This window comes from Aegilops tauschii, chromosome 4 (assembly GCF_002575655.3).
Source record: "Aegilops tauschii subsp. strangulata cultivar AL8/78 chromosome 4, Aet v6.0, whole genome shotgun sequence".
NCBI classification, from domain to species: Eukaryota; Viridiplantae; Streptophyta; class Magnoliopsida; order Poales; family Poaceae; genus Aegilops; species Aegilops tauschii.
Window position 1 is genome coordinate 249,614,617 of NC_053038.3, and position 21,857 is coordinate 249,636,473.

A 21,857-nucleotide genomic window follows, 5' to 3' on the forward strand; every position below is an offset into this window, starting at 1 on the left:
GACCTTCTCATAGTGGTCCCAACCCCTGCAGCATGACAAGGCCAACACATTAGATATTTGAAGAAACGTGAATGCAGAAGGTACAAAAATATTAAATGCACTTACCTCTCCCCATCAGGGAAAATCAACCACCTCTGCTCGCGGGTCGCCGGCACGGACGGGAGCCGTGTACAACCACGCTGGTAGACGGTGCCCCCCTCCTCCTCAATATCAGTCGGCTCCCAGCCATCATCAGCATGGCCACTCGGCCCCTCAGGCTGATCCGGCCAGGTACCCCATCCAGACGTGTGCTCGTCTGGGGTCTCGTGGGCCCAACTATCGTGGGCCGAAGGCCCGTGGACCCAAGGCTCATGGACCGGAGTCCGTGTAGCCTCCTCCTCGGACGAGTCCACCCTAGCAGTCACGTGCTCGGGTGAAACAGGTGGGGGTGGCGGCGAGGAAGGCACCCTAGCAGTCACGTGCTCGGGTGAAACAGGTGGGGGTGGCGGCGAGGAAGGCACCCTAGCAGTCACCCTACCTCCTCTCCCGCGACCACGTGCTCCAGCTCCTCTCTTCTTCCCTCCCTTTCCTCGTCCCCTGCTGGGCACCGCGGTTGACGAAGAAGGGCCCGGCGGTGTCGCCATACTGTCCAGCAATGCTCGGCGGATTCGTGCGGGTGGAATGGAAGACCTCCCACCACGCGCCGACAAAGAAGGGGCCTCGGAGCGCTCCAGACCAGCGCCCACCATCTTTTAACACCTGCCATGACAAAGAGTAAAAGAAATTAATACAGCATAAAAAATACCAACATGAATAATAATATATGATGTTTTTCATAACAAAATCAAAAAATATATATATGATGTTTAAATCTACCCGATCAACACAATTATATATGATGTTTCGGGGTGCTGTTTCGGGGTCGGGTTGTCGGGCTCGGGGTGTCGGGGTCGGGGTGTGGTGTCAGGGTGTCGGGGGTCGGGGTCGGGGTGTCGGGGTGGCGTGTCGGGGTCGGGGTGCCGTCTCGCGGTCGGGGTGCTGTTTCGGGGTCTGGGTGTCGGGGGTCGGGGTGTCGGGGTGTCGGGGTCGGGGTGTACGGTGTCAGGGTGTCGGGGGTCGGGGTCGGGGTGTCAGGGGGTCGGGGGTCGGGGTCGGGGTGTCAGGGTGTCGGGGGTCGGGGTCGGGGTGTCTTGCCGGGGTGTCGGGGTGGCGTGTCGGGGTCGGGGTGTCGTGTCGGGGTCGGGGTGCTGTTTCGGGGTCGGGGTGTCGGGGGTCTGGGTGTCGGGGTCGCGGTCGGGGGACGTGACAGCCTTTTCTTCTTCTCTTCTTCTCCTCCTCCTCTTCCTCCCTCCTCCTCCTCCTCGTCCTCCTCCTCCTCCTCTTCCTCCTCCTCCTCTTCCTCCCTCCTCCTCCTCCTCCTCCTCGTCTTCTTCTTCTTCTTCTTCTTTCTTCTTCTCCCTCCTCCTCTTCCTCCTCCTCCTCCTCCTCTTCTTTCTTCTTCTTCTTCTTCTTCTTCTTCTTCTTCTTCTTCTTCTTCTTCTTCTTCTTCTTCTTCTTCTTCTTCTTCTTCTTCTTTCTTCTTCTTTTCTTTCTTCTTCTCCCTCCTCCCCTCTTCTTAAAACTAAAACTAGTCTAAAATAAACTAAAATAAAAATAAAAACTAAAACTTAACTGAAACTAAAACTGAATCTAACACTAAATCTAACACTAAATCTAAACTGAATCTAACACTAAATCTAACAGCAAAAAAAGAAAAAACAGAAAAAAAATTAACTCACCGGAGCGGGGCGACGGTGGCGCCGGGGCGGTGAGCGGCGGCGCCGAGCCGGCAGGGAGGCGGGGGCGATGGGGCCGCGGTGGCGCCGGGGGCGATGGTGGCGTCGAGTGGTGGGCGGGTGGTGGGGGCGGTGGGGCACCGGGGCGGTGGGGCGGTCGGGTGGTGACGTGGTGGGGCGGCGGGGCGCCGGGGCGGCGGGGTGGTGGGGGGACGAGTCGTCGTCGTGTGGGGGGCGGCGGGGTGGTGGGTCGGCGGGGCTAGTGGCGGTGGGTGGCGGGGGCGGCGGAGGGTAGTGGGGGTGGCAGCGGGCGGCGGGGGCTGCTCTGGTCATCGGGAGGAGAGAGGGAGAGAAACAAAGAGAAGGGGCGGGGTGGGGCTCGGCCACTTCTTCGCCGTCTGCCCACCCTTTGCCGTCCGCTTTGTTTCCTCTTTGCCATCTGCTAGCAGACGGCAAAGAGGGGGGACGTTGAGTTTTTTCCAATTAGCTCGTTTAGTGGGGCCAGCTCTCTCTTTGCCGTCAGCCAGCGGACGGCAAAGAATAGGCTGATGGCAAAGACCTTCTTTGCCATCAGCCTGTTCTTTGCCGTCCGTTTTCTGTAAGCGGACGACAAAGAACTGTCAGACAGCAAATAAGCTAATTCCAGTAGTGTATAAGGTAGTTAGTCATCATGTTAAGTAAGGGTTCGCATGCTATCAGTAAAATAGGTTGATGATAAATAAGCACATTGCAGATTCATCAGGTTAGTTCAAGCCACATGGAAAACCCATATATCCAAACCAAGCATGATTAAGAACTAGGAAATATAGCACTTGTATATGTTTCTCATGTATTAAGTGCAGCCAAATTCGATTTATTCCTCACATGGTATACAATAAGAGAATGCATCCACAACAATTGAACATCGCATTGCAGAATTGAACCAAGCAGTTAACTAAACACCACAACAAAGGAATCAAACGTTAACTCGGCACCACATTGCACAATATAACATACTCCTAATAGAAGATCAGACAGTTAACCTTACCAAGCATGCTTAACAACTTAGAAATATAGCAATTGTATTTGCTTCTCATGTATTTAGTATAGCCAAATTCGATTTATTCCTCACATGGTATACAATAACAGAATGCAGCCACAACAATTGAACATCGCATTGCAGAATTGAACCAGGCAGTTAACTAAACACCACAACAAGTGAACCAAGCCACAACAAATGAACCAAGCAGTTAAGTAAACACCAATTGAACAATATAACATACTCCTAATAGAACATCAGACAGTTAACCAAACCAAGCATGCTTAACAACTTGGAAATATTGCACCCTGAAGAATTGAACATCACATTTGCAGAATTGAACCAAGCAGTTAATTGAACACCACATTGCATGACATATAAAACATATACACTATAACAGAAGATTGCATGGTGAAAGTAGATAGCACAATTCACTAGAATTTGTTAAGGAAAGACAGTAGCTAGCAAACTGAACATGGGTCCTTATAGTGAGCTAATAAGACAAGCTACTCCTCGTTGTCGGAGATATCGATGAAGATTGGCTCCTTGGACATGGAAGAGGGTGATTCCTCCGCATCGTGGGTGCCCTCGTTGTAGTGGTTAGTTGCCTGAGCCGCTCTGGGCACCAACCTGCTGGCTCTCGAGATGAGGTAAGCACGTGCACACTGAGAAAACACCTCGTAGCCTTCGTCGAAGGCACCGACGGTGGCCTCGAGAAAACTCCACGAACTATCATTTAAAGCAGCCAACCACGTCGCGGCGTCGGCGTGTGAGGTGTCAACGGTGGCCTCGACGGCGAGGTGCTCCTCGAAGATCTGGGGGTCGGCACGAATGGCAGCCATCGCGACCTCATCCGCACGTGCGACCGCAATTTGCTTCTCCGCTGCCAAATGCTCCTTAAGGTCCTAGCTATACTGCGTGCACCATGGCTTAGGCCGGCGCTTATTTGGTGGAGGGGTCGGTGATTTGGGTGGAAGGTGTCGCGCTCGCGCGCGGCGGTCAGGGCATGTGGGATGTGGAAGGAGGAGGAGGATGGGGTCGGGTCTGGATTACCTGCCTGGATAGGCCAGGCCGAGCAGCGTGAAGGAGGGTCACCGGCGAGGAGGCGGCGGTGCTGCAAGCAAGGAGTGAAGGTTTCAACTTGGAAAGGAAGGCGGATAGGGGGGAACTGTGGCTTTTGGTAAGGGGGAGGGGGCAGGGAGGTAGATATTTCCGCGAAAGCTGAAAATTTGGAATCGCTTCAGCCAAAAAACTGGTGTGCAAAGTGTCATCAGACACAGTCCCTTATTCATACACGGTCAGAAGATATTCCGTGCTGCATCTCACACGGTTGGTTATAATAAACTGTGTGGGATCTACTTGATTTTTGGTCTTGATTTGAATTACATAATGGGGTCACAACGGCCATGGACAGTGTTTGAATTGCTAGACCTTTTATCTGCAGTGATCATAAAAGAATTGGAATTATTCAGGGTTCGTTTGGACATTTTTATGCATTAAGTGAGTTTTCAATGCATTTATGTGCATAATTCAGATTTGAACTACATGCACATGCTCCAGTGCATATAAATTCATTGAAAAAAATCAAATCTTTGTCCATGGGTGCATGCTTAGGTCCCATGCAAGAAATGGGAATGAATTTCAAACACCATGGCACCGTTGATTGCTGGTAAAACATTGAGATGCCTGGTTTTTAAATTCTAGTAAATCCAAAACTCGTCTGAAATTCATGCAATTTGGCATGCTATCATGGAGTGGCATCACATGCCGTGGTACAAATTTTGTCCCATTTGGGGCAGGTTTGGGTATATGCTTCTCACAAACTGGAGCTTCTCACAACAAGCATGATGGTTTTCGTTAGGGAAAGTCCCACCTTTGGGGACGAAACGATATCCATTGCCTCTTATTGCTTTCATGTTTTTTTCTCGTGTCAACATAGAACAGCAGGAGTGTTGTGTGATTTTTTTTGATTTTTGGGGTTCGTTTAGACATTTTTATGCCTTAACTGAGTTTTCAATGCATTTATGTGCATAATTCAAATTTGAACTACATGCGCATGCTCCAGTGCATATAAATTGGTTGAAAAATCAAGTCTGTGTCCTTGGGTGCATGCTTAGGTCCCATGTAAGAAATGGGAAGGAATTTCAAAGACCAGGGCACCGTTGATTGCTGGCAAAACATTGAGATGCCTGGTTTTTAAATTCTAGTAAATCCAAAACTCGTCTAAAATTCATGAAACTTGGCATGCTATCATGGAGCGGCATCAACATGCCGTGGTACAAATTTTGTCCCATTTGGGGCAGGTTTGGGTATATGCTTCTCACAAATTGGAGCTTCTCACAACAAGCATGATGGTTTTCGGTAGGGAATGTCCCACCTTTGGGGACGAAACGATATCCATTGCCTCTTATTGCTTTCAAGTTTTTTTCTCATGTCAACATAGAACAACACGAGTGTTGTGTGAATTTTTGTGATTTTTCAGGGTTCATTTGGACATTTTTATGCATTAAGGGAGATTTCAATGCATTTATGTGCATAATTCAAATTTGAACTACATGCACATGCTCCAGTTCATATAAATTGGTTGAAAAATCAAATCTGTGTCCTTGGGTGCATGCTTAGGCCCCATGCAAGAAATGGGAATGAATTTCAAACACCAGGGCACCGTTGATTGCCGACAAACATTGAGATGCCTGGTTTTTAAATTCTAGTAAATCCAAAACTCGTCTAAAATTCATGAAACTTGGCATGCTATCATGGAGCGGCATCAACATGCCGTGGTATAAATTTTGTCCCATTTGGGTATATGCTTCTCACAAACCAAAGCTTCTTACAACAAGCATGATGGTTTTCGGTAGGGAACGTCCCACCTTTGGGGACGAAACGATATCCATTGCCTCTTATTGCTTTCAAGTTTTTTTCTCATGTCAACATAGAACAACAGGAGTGTTGTGTGAATTTTTGTGATTTTTTGGGGTTCGTTTGGACATTTTTATGCATTAACTGAGTTTTCAATGCATTTATGTGCATAATTCAAATTTGAACTACATGCGCATGCTCCAGTGCATATAAATTGGATGAAAAATCAAATATGTGTCCTTGGGTGCATGCTTAGGTCCCATGCAATAAATGGGAATAAATTTCAAACACCAGGGCAACGTTGATTGCCGGCAAAACATTGAGATGCCTGGTTTTTAAATTCTAGTAAATCCAAAACTCGTCTAAAATTCATGAAACTTGGCATGCTATCATGGAAGGGCACCCGACATGCTGTGGTATTTTTGTGTCCATTTTGAGAGAAGGTGCACTCGAATAATGACAGCCAACAAAGGCATTTTGAAAAAAATAGCTGCCACTTTAATATCTCAAACGTTTGTATAATTCAAACAGTGTGCGTTCGGTTAACCATTCATGTGACACCACGTGTCTTGGTTTTTAATGGCTATAGGAGGTGCCGTGTGGACAGCTGCTTGACTGAACGGGAGGCGTGCGAGCGCAGTCTGGTGTGCAAGCTCACCGGGAAGGGTACAAGCTGTTCAACGCAGGATCTGTGCATCTCTTCAACGCAAATAGTTCAGATTACGGTATGCAAATTAAAGCCAGACTTCGGCGCTAAGCCAAGAGACACTGCGATTTGTCAAAATATGCAGCTAAAAATCAATATCACTATCTATTTTTTGCAACTAAAATTTAGTAATTAAGCATAGATTTCATTCATACGAGAGATTAAGCAGTCGTTCTCACCGGGAAGCGAGACAGGCTTGGACCGCCGCCCGCCTCGCTCCCACTAGTCTATATTAATGGCGCCGCCGAGCGGCCGCACCCCTATCCTCGCGACACACACAACTCCTCTCTCTCTCTCTCCGCCCGCATCCTCGACGCCGCTCTGAGTCCTCAAAGCCGTCAGTGTATGAGGATGCCGCCAAAGCGCCCCATCGGAGGGAGTGGCGACGTCATGGCTGCTGAAGCACCGGAGCATGGCGTGAATATGGAGACAGAGGTTCCCGTCCCCGCTGATGAGGTGGAGAACGAGGCTGCCAACAAGTGGAGGCGGGTCGAGAAAGAACCGCAAGCAACTCCAGCAGGCCTAGACTTCATCAACAACCTCCCCGATGATATGTTGATAGTCATCATATCCCTCCTCCCAATCAGAAATCGGGCGAGGACAGCCGCCGTTTCCCGGCAGTGGCGGACCCTATGGCTCCGCACCCCTGTCGACCTCCTCCACGCCCACAAGCTCTGCCATGGCTATCGCCAAAGCTTGGACGCGTTCTCCCAGATCCTCGGCAGTCACCATGGCCCAATGGCCCAATCAAAGGCCTTATCGCGGGCAAGTTCCGTTCCAATGGCAGGGAGCGAGGCAAGCTTGACGAGTGGTTCTAATCCCGCGCCATAGATCAGCTCAAGAAGCTAAGTTATAATGATGGGCATATGAGCTTGCTGCCAACGTCCGCGCTACACTTCGCGCCCACGCTGCGCCTCGCCAAGTTCATGAACTGCCATCCCCCCTTAATGATGCGCCCGCTCTTTTTCTACCACGACTGAAGCATCGTCGTCCGCATCCCAAAGGATGACATGGAGTGCCTGCTCCGCGGCTGTACTGCACTCGAGTTCCTTCGTCTTCAGGCGATGAATTGGTGGAGTACCTTGCACATCACCTCTAGGACTCTCCACACTATTTATTTGTGTTGCTGGTGCTGCAACGAGAGATCACATAAGGTGGACCACAATATGGTCATCCAGGACACACCTTCACTTGAGAGATTACTTGTAGTTGATCAACAAGGTCCAACAAGAATCAATGTCATTTCTGCGCCGAAATTGAAAGTGGTGGGCTACTCGTCTATCAAATACTACAACTTTCAGGTACAACAGTCGCCTTATATACCTCTCCTTCTTAATATCAATGTTATTTCTAGTTTTGAAGATGTATGTTCGTCTGTCATCCAGCGAAGCTTCACCCAGACTCTGGGCACAGTGAAGGTCTTGGCACTAGAATATGTCGTCCCCAACCAGGACCAAGTTTTTAGTTGCCTGAGATGCTTTCCGTGCCTGAAGAAGCTGTATATCGAGGTGATGTTCCTTTCCTGTTAAATGTTAACCATATGGGAGTTCAATTTTTTGCACCTTTTCCCAAATTTACAATGACTATGTACTACAATTTCTGAAGGAAATTTGGAGGATTTTAGGACATACACCCCCACCCCATACTGGTTGCTTCATTCATATGGTTACAATTGTCCATAAGCATTTCTCCTTTGGATTCATCTGTACTAGTTTTCTTAGGGAATTTTTCATCCAATCCAACCTCTTGTGAAGAAGGCTACATGTTTCTAGATTGTAATCAAATTAATGCCCATGTTAATCATGACAGATTGAAGATGGCACGTTGGTGCATTTTACAAATCCTTCAAACCAAATGAGCGTGTAGCCGTGTTCAAAACTGCATGTAGGCACCAACACGTTATCTTCTTTTGCAGTGCATATTAGGCCTGGTGGAAGATGTTGATAACAACAATAACATCGAATGCCTGGATCTGCATCTCTCAAATATTACTTTGAACTCCTACCGAGGGACCCCACCGGAGATTACACTCGCCATGTTCTTTCTTGCCAAAGCAAAGGTGCTAAGGGTACTGAGACTGAGCACGCATTTAATTAGGAAAGATCAATGGTATGATTATCAGAGGCGGCTGGTATTGCGGAATGGAAGTGCCTCCAAAAATGCCAAACTTCGTATTGGAAGAGCATATGGCAAAGCAATTGGAAGTTATTGTGTCAAACCCATACATGACTTCTCAGCGGCTGATCCCTTTTCAGAAATGACGCAGCAGGCAATGTTTGAATTTGGGCGTTGTAATCTTTGAATTTTAACCTTGAAATATTTATGGTATTTGTTATATTGAACCGTTTCTGTTCTCTTGTCTCAACACAAACAGTTCATCCGGGTGAACCGCATGTCGTACATCGCACACACCTTGATCTGGCTGACCGTTTCTTTTGTGTTGCCTAATGACAAACAGTTCATCCGAGTGAACCGTATGCTGTACATCGCACACGCCTTCATCAGGCTGCCTGTTTCTTTTGTTCCACCTCATCGCAAACGGTTCATTGGACTGAACTGTATGCCCTGAATCGCACACGCAACTAAAATCTGAACCGTGTTTGATGTATCCTCCATTGCAAACGTTTTGCACCTTTTTTGACGGTTTTTTTACATCCCCGTTTGTGATTAATGCATCGCACACAGTTTCGTGAAAGGGTCTCTGATCGTAGTGCCGCGTTAGCCTATGTCATTTGTTATATACAATTCGCTGCCATTATATACACTCTATGAATTTAGTTTTTGCCAAGTTGGGTTGCCTCGCTCCTCTGTTTATACCCTACGTTCCCGATTCTTCGGTTGGGGTGTAAAGGGAGCACCTCTAAGATTGTTACAACCGGGTAATATGGACCTGCACCTCATACGGGTGAAGCCGAAAGCTAGCGTTCTTAAGGGAATAACTGCTTGGCAAGCAACGACAGAATGTATATGTTTATGTAACTCTTCTCAGAAGGGAAAATATACGGGGTTGGCACCCCGTAATTCGGATCAAAGCCTAGGCACGCATAATTAAGCATGCCAACCCAAGGAAAGGAACCCCTAACAGAACTATTTTGCTTGTGTAATAGCCTGGCTTTTGGCCCTTTCCTTTTTCTTTTGATTTATTTGTTTTTTGCTCTGTTTTTCTTTTTGGAGTGGTTCTGTGGCCTTGTCACCTAGGAAATCATCTTCATTTCTTCTCCCAAGTGACTTATCATTCTCAAAACTTTCCCAAGATCATTCCATTTCCATTCTAGCCCAAACCCTAAAATTCTTTTCTCAGGAATATTCCTTTTTCTATTAAAGGAATAACCCTGTCTGCCCTAGGTTGTGAAGCAATCTATATTTCTGTCACTCCCAAAAATCCCAATTAATTCTCAAAATTACTTTGAATCATATGTTGCTCAAATATGCCCAAACTTTCCTGTCATAGCCCAAGAATAATTCCCCAATAATTATTCTTCATTTCTGTCCAGTGTGGCTTTCTGTGAAGAAAGTGCCACCTATCTTTCCTTGTTGGCTCCCAAACTTTTTGGGCATGCTATTTCATCCAAATCATTGCCTCATGCCAAAATTCAACTTTATTTGCCTAGCTAATCTTCCTCAGCAAATTTTCAAAGTTTTTGTCAAACGGATGGCATTGTGAAGGAAGTACTAGCTAGGGTTGTCCAAATGAGTTGAAATTTTGCACACTCCTTCATGTGCTCATATCTTTACACCCCTCCAAATTTCAGCCCCATCCAATCATCTATGTGAGCACAGGATCTAATATTTGTTTCTGTCAATATTTTTAGGTTGTGAAGCAAGTATATTTTATATTGCTTCATTTTGCATGAAAATTTACCAGAGTATTCCCATGACCTTAAAACCTCTCTCCACCAATTTTGGTGTCAACTCTTCAAGCCATTATTTCTCTAGTATTTTTCCAATTTTCTGGACAGAGAGAATAGTTGTGAAGGAAGTACCATTTTGGTGAATCCATTTGGTACAAACTTTTTACAGCATCTTCTTATCACCAAATCACCAAGCCTTGCCAAATTTGAGCTCAAGTGGGTGTCGGTGTCAAAACCGGCGAATCTCGGGTAGGGGGTCCCGAACTGTGCGTCTAAGGTTGATGGTAACAGGAGACGGGGGACACAATGTTTACCCAGGTTCGGGCCCTCTCTATGGAGGTAATACCCTACTTCCCGCTTCATTGATCTTGATGAATATGAGTATTATAAGAGTTGATCTACCACGAGATCGTAATGTCTAAAACCCTAAAAGCCTAGCCTGCATGACTATGATTATGATTACCTCTATGGACTAAGCCCTCCGGTTTATATAGACACCGGAGGGGACTAGGGTTATACAAAGTCGGTTACAAAGGAAGGAATCCTCATATTAGGGCGCCAAGCTTGCCTTCCACGCCAAGGAGAGTCCCATCCGGACACGGGAGAGAGTCTTTGGTCTTGTATCTTCACAGCCCATCAGTCCGGCCAATGCTACATTGTCCGAACGCCCGAGGACCCCCTAATCCAGGACTCCCTCAGTAGCCCTTGAACCAGGCTTCAATGACGAGGTGTCCGGCGTGCTGATTGTCTTCGGCATTGCAAGGCGGGTTCCTTCTCCAAATACTCCAAAACTGTCTTCAAACACAACGAACGTGTCCGACTCTGTAAAACAGGTTCCACCCACAACCGCAGAGAGTATAATATTTCACAAGTCCAATCTGCCGACAACTTTTTGCAGCGTGACATCATGTCACCACCCGATCATTATTTCGAACCGTTGTTTGGCCCGTCGCTCCACGTTTCGAGACGCGGATTTATTGGCACATCTTGTCGAAGCAGAGATCGTGTCCCCTTATTGCGGGATTCTCATCAATACGGATGTGGGTAACCCAACCGTTCCGTTGGCATGATTTTTAGGAATAGGCGGGTTTCAAGGCTTAGTAGGAGGCATTTGATATCCATCGCCTTTATAAAGGAGTTAAGACCTGTCTTGCTCCTTCACGCCAACCCTTTCCTCAACCTCTCCAACCTCGAGTTCCAGCACCCAAGGTTCAATTTAATTGCTTCGAGATTCCTAGTTATGTCCGGACCCAGCCCTCAAGGTCGGTGGGTGGCTTCCTCTATCACAGAGGAGGATATTGCGAAGCTCCGGGCGGCAAGATACCTGACCGCGGAAATCCCCCATAGACTTCCTGCTCAAGGGCAGGTTATTCCTACTCCCAAATCCAGCGAGAGGGTCGTATTCATCTCCCACTTCCTCCGAGGGCTAGGGTTCGCTCTTCACCCCTTTGTTCGAGGGCTCATGTTCTATTATGGGCTGGATTTTCACGATCTAGCTCCGGACTTCTTTCTTCACGTCTCGGCGTTCATTATCATGTGCGAGGCCTTCCTCCGTATTCCCCCACACTTCGGCTTGTGGCTCAAGACCTTTAATGTGAAGCCGAAGGTAGTTGACAGAAAACATGCGGAGTGCGGTGGTGCTACAGTGAGCAAACTCACCAGCGCTCCTTGGCTAAAAGGATCCTTCATAGAATCTTCCAACTAATGGCAGCGGGAGTGGTTTTACATCACCGAACCCCGTGGTACCAAGTGGGCAGTCACACCTACGTTCCGATCTGGCCCTCCAATTTAGCTCGCATCATGGATCAATAAGGGGTTGGATTGGGGATCAATTGACGAAGTGCAGACCCTACAAAGCCGCATCCGGAGTCTCCTTGAGAAGGACACCGATCTCATCAACGTGATCCAAGTAATGTTAGTCCGCCGGGTCCTCCCGTGCCAGCGGCGGCCCCTCCGTATGTGGGAGTTTAATCCGGAAGGACCATGAACCCTTCAGCACTTCTTCGGCGCGACACACATAGGAATGTGGAAGTTATTCTTCGGGACACAAAAACAGTGGTCGGACACCACCGAGGACAACGGCCTCGACTGCAACCATCCGGATACCTCGGTAAGCACTTGACTCCTGAACACAGCTTAGTTAAATATTCCGTGATAAGATACTGAGAAAACAATCTTCTCCCAGGGCTGGATAAAGAAGGCGAAGCAAATTAGGTGTTTGGCCCCTCTTCCCGAGGACTCAGCTAGTCCTGTGCTAACAAGGATGCTGGTCCCGGCGCCATACCAGGTGCCGGTGAAAGAGGACAATGAGGAGAGCAGGAAGGCCAAAGGTAGCCTCCATTCTGAAGGTACACCAAACAGTGTGTCCGGGGAGATTAAGGCTCCCTCTCCCGAAGACAAAAGAGAAGGAGAAGCTGACATCCTTTTTCCCCATGGTAAGAAAAGGGCCGCCTCCGAAGGTTGGGAGGTAAAGGCTCCTAAGCTAGGTAAGACGCCCCTGTCAGGCGGTTCGGGCTCGAAAGGCGACGTTGTCACACAATTCCTCTGCAAGGACAAGCCTTTAGCTGAATCGTAAGTGGACAAGGGTGTTTTAAACATATCCCGTTCCTTTTCCTGTTAGAAGGGTAACATCTGGAATATATGTTTTGCAGTCCGGTACATAGTCTTCCTCAACAATCCTCTTCCTCGGGGGATCTTCTTCCGGAGATGTTGGAAAGCATGACGCCTCCACAGGCTTCTTGCCCAATAGGGCAGACGACTTCAAGGTGTCGTCGCGGATGATCTCTTCCGATCAACAAAGGATAATGAAGTCAATGCCCCACGATGAAACTTCGGCCGCCCAGGGTCCGGGGTGTGCGGTCCCTACGGGAACCAACAGTAAAGGCCCCGGACTATCCGGTTTACAGCCGGAGACGACTCTAGGGTCGAGCAAACGTATCCTTTCAAAGGGAGTCCGTACTCCCACAACTGCTTCCAGGAATCCAGAGGCGCCGGATACCCTGATGGACATGTTGCGATATTCGTCCATTAGAGGAACATCGTACCTTGATGGGTACGGTGTTTGAGAGGATTCTGTCCGCGAAAAGCGAATTGAATGAAGCCTTCATGGGCCTGCTAAGAGGCTTCGAGGTACGTAATGTTATATTTTTGATTGCGCTCTATATGCAAAATGCACCTGTGTATAGATAGTAGCCCCTGAGACTCTGGTTGGCGTCCGAAGGGAGGCAATCAGAGGATCGAGAAAGATATGCCCGGGAAAGAATCTAATTAATTGGAACACAGGCTGTGACCTCCATCACGACTGCCCACGCTACACAGGTTGCAGGTCGGAAGCAAAAACTTGATGTGCCGGATGACGACATCACACTTATTAACAGGCGGCTCGACGAGGCGCAAGGTATGTTTTTTTGAAAGGTTGGACAGTAGGAGCGCGTCCTACTGCATGTACATATTAAGGACCCAAAAGGGTGACTATGTTACAAATGTAAAAGGAGAGAGAGGGGGTGTCTTAAGCAATTACAAAGGACAGTCAGAGGGCTAGGAGGTTAATATAGTTAGGGGATAGAAGCTAGGATAGCAGAGATGAGGTGTCTCTTATCTACAGGGAGTCTATGAAAAATGTTGGCAAAATCGTTTCTAAACCTGGCTAGGCAACTGTCAACCGAAGGGGCCACATGCTGAAAGTAATTATTGTTCCTTTCCTTCCACAGACTCCACGCAGCAACTAGGAAGGTGTCCATGAGCATTTTACGTCGATTCCCGGTCTTCAGGTGTTTCAACAAATGTAGCCGATCTCCAGCAGCAGGCCAGGTGATATTGAGCTTGAGCCAGCATCGTGTGCTGAACGTGCAGCGAAAGAAGAGATGCTCAAGGGTTTCTTCCACATGATCGCCACAAAGGAGACAGTCCAGGTTGGTCCCAATGTTATAGTGTCTTCTGCTGAGCATATTGCGAGTGTTGAGACGATCCACCAGAAGAAACCAACCAAAAACTTTGATCTTGGGGACACTTTTAGCTTTCCAAAGCCAATGGAACGCCTCGTGGACCTGAAGCTCTCGGAAACAAAATTTGTAGTATGCCGTGGTTTTGAATGTGGACGAGCCCCGGGTGCATGTCCAAATATCTCTCTCATCCGATATTTCAGTGGAGGAGACCATACTTTGGAGCCTTCTAAGTTCATCATGGGCTTGAGTTGAGATAGGTAGATGAAAGGCTTCACCGATTTCGGATATAGTAAGCATATTGCAGACTGATGCGTCTTCTCCTAAGGTATATGAGAAAGCACTAGGGAATTGCTCCTCGAGGATGTGATTACACCAGACATCTTTCCAAAAGAGGGCCGTCTCCCCACTTCGAATTTGGATCTTGGTCACACCTCGGTACGTGGGCATGAGTTTGATCAACTCCCGCCACCAATGAGAGCCACAGGGGGGAAACATGCGGTATAGTGTCCACGTAATAGGTTTTCCAAATCAAACTAACCCAAGGAATGTCCAGGTGATTGTATAATTTGTGTAGAAGTTTGAGCAGCAAGGCATCGTTTTGGACTTTGAGATTGAGAACTCCCAGGCCACCTTTCTCTTTAGGGCGACAAACCATGTCCCATGCAGCCAAAGAGTTACATTTGTCACCATCATCCATTTTCTTGATTCATAGGCAATGTCGCCGTATCTTGTCCAATTGTTCAATAATTTTTCTAGGGAGACGGAGAACACCCATGGGATAGATAGCCAGGGACGTGACAAGTGAATTCATCAGAGCCAATTTGCCAGCATAAGACATGAGCGACATGGCGGCCGTAATCTTGCACTCGGCTTTGCAGATCCAGGGGGTCATGTCTGAGATAGAGGGTTTCGTCGTACCAAGGGGGAGACCAAGGTAGGTGAACGGCATCTTAGCAGTGGTACAGCCAAAGATATTTGCAATATCACCACATTTGTCAGCAGGGGTATTTATAGGGATCAAAGTAGATTTGGAGAAATTGATGTGGAGACCCACAGAATCAGCATAGTCCGTGAGAATTTTTTTCAAACGTATCGCTTGATGCAAACATGCTGGCAAGAGAATTATCGTGTCATCTGCGTACTGAATGACCGGGTAAGTAGATGGCTCAGCTGAGGGGATACGCAATTGCAAAAGATTATCGGCGAGGGCAGCATTAATTGCAGTTTGAAGAAGATCCGCTGCCAGAACAAGGATGAGAGGGGAGAGAGGATCTCCCTGTCTAACCCCACACTTGCACCAGAATTGTCTCCCCGGTGCACCGTTGAGCAGCACCGAAGATTTGCCAGAAGAGGAAATGCATTGGAACCAAGAAATCCATCGATCATTGAACCCCATGCTCTTCATGATCTGAGTGATGGCCGCATGCTCAACCGTATCAAACGCTTTAGCGAAGTCCAGTTTAAGGAGAACGATTTCGCGTTTCGAAGCTTGACATTGATGTATATACTCAAAGGCCTATGCAAGACAGCCATGGATCGAACGTCCTTTTAAGAACCCATATTGGTTTTTATGAACAATTCTCAGGATCACACGCTGCAATCTATTGGCTAGAATTTTGGTGATTAACTTAAGGCAGCAATTCAGTAAGGTGATTGGGCGAAAATCATTGACAGATTCCGGAGCTCTAGATTTGGGGATCAAAGTGATGTACCCGTAGTTGAGGCTTTCAAGGTTTAGCGTCCCCGGATGAAACTCCTCACAGAGCCTATAAAAGTCCAGCTTGATTATGGGCCAACAGACTTTCAAGAATGCACCATTGAAGTCATCTGGGCCAGGGGCCCGATCCGACGGCATTTCATTGATCGCAGCGTCAATATCTTCATGCGTGAATGGAACAGCAAGGCTATCAAAGTCAACCTGAGAGCGAAGCATGTTTGAAAGATTGAATTTCATTTGCGGAACCGTGGCTGTACCCAAACGTTTTTTAAAAGCCTCAAACAAGATGGACTCCTTGCTCTCGTGATCCTCAAAACTAATACCATCCTCAGATTTCAGACTTGAAATACAGTTTTTCCTGTACCTTTCAGTGACAATGGCTTGAAAGAATTTGGAATTTTCATCCCCGAATTTAATCCAACGAATGGTGCAACGTTTTTTCCAGTACTCCTTCTGGTATTGTAGGAGGCGAAGTAAATGGGTCTTAAGGATGCGCTGGAAATTCCCCTCAGGTATTGTCAATGAGCGCTTATTAGCTATATTATCGATCTCCAGTAGGGCTTTGTTTGTATTTTCAATGGCAATTTTCAGACGAGAAATATTTTTACTCCAACGGCTGAGAGCATGTCGAAGATTCTTAAGCTTTTGACACAAGCTAGCTGCCGCATTAAGATTTCTCCCATGCTTGATAGGCTTGTTCCAAGCTTGTGTGACAACGTCGAAGAAGCCCGGATGTGCAATCCAAAAGGTTTCAAACCTAAACAGTCTACTTTTCGGAATGGAGGTTTGAATGGAGACATAGCATGGAGTATGGTCAGAAACAGGCCGTCCGAGGGGCATCACAAGAGTGTTAGGGAATGTGGCCATCCAACTCAGTGATGTGAAGAACCAATCGAGCTGTTCAAGGAGGGGGGTTTGTTGCATATTCGACCAAGTAAAATTACGACCCTTAATGGGTAGTTCAGTAAGGCATTGCTCTCGGATGAAATCATTGAAAGTAAACATGTCATTTACATCACCTCCAGGTTTGTTGCGATTATCCGGCGAACGATTATAGTTCAAATCTCCGAGTAAGAGCCAATCCTCACTAGAGGGGATATCCAAATCGAAGAGCCAATTAGTAAAAGAAGTACGTTGATCTCCCTGGCAAGGTCCGTAAATATTAACTAGTTTCCACCGCATAGCCGATTGTTTGGAAGAAAATTCCACCCCGAGCGCAAATTGTTCAGACAAAAATACCGGGCCATCGAAAATGTGACTACACCAAATCGTGATAATACCACCAGACGCACCACTCGCCGGAACGAAAGCAAAAGAATCAAATCGCTTAGGACAGAGGATTTTAAGCATAGAGGCGTCAAAATGCTGCATTTTAGACTCCTGCAGACAAATAACGGTGCAACCAGAAGAGTTGATCGCGTTTGAAAGCGCTAAATGTTTTTCGGGTGAGTTTAGACCATGGACGTTCCAGCAAAGAACGTTCCAGTTATGCAAAAGAACCATGATCTAACCAAAGGTAAGGAAACTAGAGAGAGGAGGCCGAAGAAGCTCCATCTTCACTTGCAGTAAGCATGTCTTCAGTAAGTTCTTCTGTAGGGATGGCACAAAGCTGTGTGCCAATGGTCTGCATGGTGGTGATGGGTGTAGGAGGTGGCAGCTCGAACTCTGGCTCCTTACTTTCAGAAGCAGCAACACGAGGCAGCATAGTTGGCACCACCCTAGGTTTCACCTTGGACTTTAAAGGGCGAGATTCATCATGGACTTTGACTCGAAACCCGTCGTACTTGTTGGAACGAGTGCTACGCCTGAGCGAAGAAGTGTCAATGGGAGCAGGATCTTTACCCTTGCGGGCCCTGGAAGGAGGCAGCAGGGCATTAGAAGCAAGGATAGTATCCACATCAGCAGCAGCGACGGGATCAACTGGGATCTGATCAGAAACTGGAGGCAGACTGTGTAGAGCAGATTTAGGTTCAGACATAGTATACTCAGATGCAGATTCAGGCATAACAACAGTAGTTTCAGACATAGCAGATGTGTCTGTATCCTGGGCATCAGCAGCGGTTAAGACAGCCAAAGCATCTGAGGCAGCGTCGGGCGGCATGAGTAATGCTGGCTCATTGTCAGGTATCTCCTGAATGATGACCTGCGAAGAAGAATCAGGCAGACTGTTGGAGTGAGGAACAGAAACAAACTGAAGTCCATCCTCCGAGTCAGAAACCTGAATTTCCACATGAAAGCAATCCTGTCTCAGACCATATCTCTGGCTCCATGGTCCCATATTGGCCAGCATGGGGCGTAAAGCCTAAAAGATAGCAGTATTAAGTTGCTGGCGAGGAATAGGTTCAGTAAGCAGAAGTTCCAGCAGGCTGGAACCTTGGGTCGACAATCCAAAATGGACCCCCTGACGATGCACATCCACAGTGACAGTAACCAGTTCAGGTTGCACTGAGGGGATGATCTGCTGGTGCTCCATGATGATCAGGGCAAAATCCAAAGCATCCGTGCTAGATTCATCCGACACAGTAATGGAGTCATTCCAAGCATCCGCGGCATTATCAACAAGATTGTTCTCCGGAGTGATACCAGCCTGAAATGTGAGCCCCTGAGCATTGAGGCAAGCTTGGTAGTTCATCAAGTGCGGGGGCATAACCATGGGAGGAGCAGGCGGAGCAGGAGCTTCAGGCCAAGCACCCCAGTCCTCATACTGAGCTGGAGGGGCAGGTGCTTCATTGGGGGCTGCATTTTGGACCAACCAGTTATGAACTTGTTGTTGATAGAGCTGTTCAGCAGTGAGATCTGGGCCAAACTGCGGGTGAGGGTTGCCATCAGGCAGCGGGGGCTCTTCACCAGCAGGTGGAACTTCAAGCAGCAGCGCATTCCAGTTGTTACTATGCAGAATAGTTATCTGAACTGTCCAGCAATCTCTAGCGCCTCCTAACTGCCAGACGACGAAACATTTGGGAATGAGACGAAGATGAATCACCTGAGCTTTAATCAGCATGAACCGGCGATCTTGGCGTGGGTTATACCAGGAGATGAGAGATCCAGAACCCCCAAGGGACTTATTAATGTAATAGTCAGTCTGGTAATCATATGGAAATCCAAAATACATTAACCAGACTGCTGGCCCAAAGGTGGTGGTGCGGCGGTTGAGAGCTTCGTTATGTGGCACAAAAGTGATGAGGAGATCTTCATCTTCAAGCTCAAGAGGCGTGGCCACAGCAGTATCACGGAGGAAGGAATCGACAAAACCAAATATCCCAATGCCTAAAGGATGATCGCTGACCTCAGTGGTGAAGATATGAGCTTCATGGAGCAGAGCTTGGACCTCTTGGCGGATGGCCGCACGACGATGAAGGGGAACATACTGACTCGCCTCCACAATCGCCAAATAATCATGGTTGAGTGGCGGGATAGGGCCAACCACCATCCCCCCGCGGACGATGCGGTTCGCCGGGCCTGGTTCGACGGCAAAGCCCGGCGGCAAGAATGGCACCGGGTTGAGTGGATAGTTCGCCATGCTAACCAGAGAGGAGGAGGGTGCAGGACTGGTGATGGAGAAAGGACAGGACTAGGCGACGTCGTTTGAGGAATCGAGGTGGAATTTGGAGCGTGAGGGGTATATTTGGTATGCGACTTATGTTTCAGGACCCAGCGCCAACGCTGCAAAGACCGCTGCTTGAAGCGGGAGCTCACCTCGTGTCCATATCCACCACAAAAAGAACATCGGACGGAGCCAGACGAGGGTGGCCGCGGCTTCCGAAAAGGAGTAGGTGGGGCAGCAAAATCAGCCTGATTGGGCTTATTTCCAATGACACAAGATTTGGGTTCCAAATTAGACTGACAAGCTAGTCGCAGAGGGCAATAAATCGCCTTGTGATCAGGTGCTGAACAATAAAAACAAATCAATCTAGCACAGCATGAAATCCGTTTATGACCCCATTGAAGGCATCTAGCACAGAGATTAGCCCAATTTGCGGATAATGAAGAAATCTCCTGCTCGTTATAGCTCGCTTGGGCCATATCCACTTTATGTTGGGCCGATAATATAGGAGGCCATTCTTGGCAAGGTGGCGCATATTTGAAAGCCGAAGCAAGGAAACATTGAGGTGGCGCCGGATAATCCGCTCTGAAAGGACATTTAAAGCTTCCCAAAATAAGAAATGCAGGAGGCGTGGAATTTTCAATTTCCTCCAACTGTTGATAATGAAGCATTAAATTGGTATGATAGTCAGGGACCGAAATATTCTCCTGGGCAATAATGGCTAATTGAACCTTTCTAATAGTAAGAGAATGGAGCAAAGGATCATGCAGAACTTGATTTTGATCATGAGCCAAGGTCGATGTCGAAGCTTCATGATGATGCGAATTGGAAAAGGCCATCTTGGTCAAAGGCACTAAATCAAACTTACTCAACTCACGCAGAGAGGACGAACTTAGACCAGCACCATGCTCCAATGAAGGCAGTTTTGAACGTATCGCAATAGGTTTTCTGGCTGAGATATCAGTTAGTTCCTCATCAGCGTGCCATGTGGTGAGCATATGTGAGTACCTCACAAACCGACCATTAAACAGATGAAAATGGCAAATAAAATCAGGCCAAATGCGATCCTTGAGGCCATATATGAAATGACCAACTTTGTTGTTTGCAACCGAGAATCTGAACGCCCGATGATGAATATGCACCACTTTAAAACCAACACAAGAACCGCCAAGACAACATTGGAGGGCAACCCCAACAGAATCAACCGTGAGAGGAAACGAGGCCGATGAAAACGTGACCACCAAAAAGAATTCTTTGGCGTCACGGGAGGGAGAGAAATGAACCGTAGAACCAAATTTTCTCCTCACCTGATCCGCAAGGGCAAGGCCAGGGGAAAAGTCCCAATGCAGAAGACCCTCCATCATGAGGGAGTAACCTAGAGGCCGCCATTGTTGGTGGGGAGCAGGTGGGGGGCAAGGGGTGGGAGGAGAGAGGTGGGAGGAGCCATCTCCTTGCAGTTTTAGTTCCGTTCGCACAAGGTATGTTTTGGGGCGGTCAGTGTATGTATGTACAATAACATGAGCACGAAGCTAGAATTATATACTGAGACATGCGTAACTGCAGATAGTGCTACCGCGGTGGAGACCCTTCAGGCTGAACTTTCCCGAGCCAAGGAGCAAGCCCGGATGAGTAATGTGGCTGCCAAGAAGGCAGCTGATGAGTTAAAAGCCGAACAGGCTGCTCGGTGCCAGTGCGAGGAGAGAATGTCTACAATGGCGCGTGAGCTAAAGGAAACCACTGTCTGGTGCGAATTCCTCGAGAGGGATAACAAAGCCAAAGCGTCCGATCTCGGCAAGGCCTTACAAGAGGCGAGAGAAGCACGATCCGAGTCTAGAGCGGCTCGGGAGGAGATCCGACAAGCTGGGGAGATAGCGGCCGGTAAGCCTTTCTTATTATAGACTAAGTTCGGCGATCCGAAATATGCCCCACTTAATCAAATGTGGTGCTCTCCAGATGCATTCTTGGACTTGCCAAAGAGTGCCTCTGATGCGACGGAATTTTACCAAGCGCAAGAAGGGTATGCAAGGGAGAAGCTTATCTGGTCACAATTCGGTATGCCAAGGCGCCCGCTGTTGCTGAACGAACAGATGGCCCAGTGGGCCAAGCTCCACAAGATATCCAGTTCTACCATGAAGGACGTCGTGGTCCGGCTGTGGCCGACTGAGCCAATTCCGAATAGTTATTTCGGTTTGGTGCAGTGACTTATGGATGTGGTGCCGCGTATTGATGCCGTGAAGCGATCATCATGCATTGAAGGTGCACGGATGGCCTTCGCCCTTGTCAAGACGTATTGGGCGAAGATGAAGGCCACCGATATTGCAGTGAAAAGTCCACCCGGGGGCAAGGACAAAGACACGCCGGAGCATTATTTTGAAGATGTCCTAGAGGGCGCCTGCTTAATAGAGGTTCAGTGCTCAAAGGATATGGTCTTCGAGTGAATGTGAAGAAATTGTAAAAATAATAT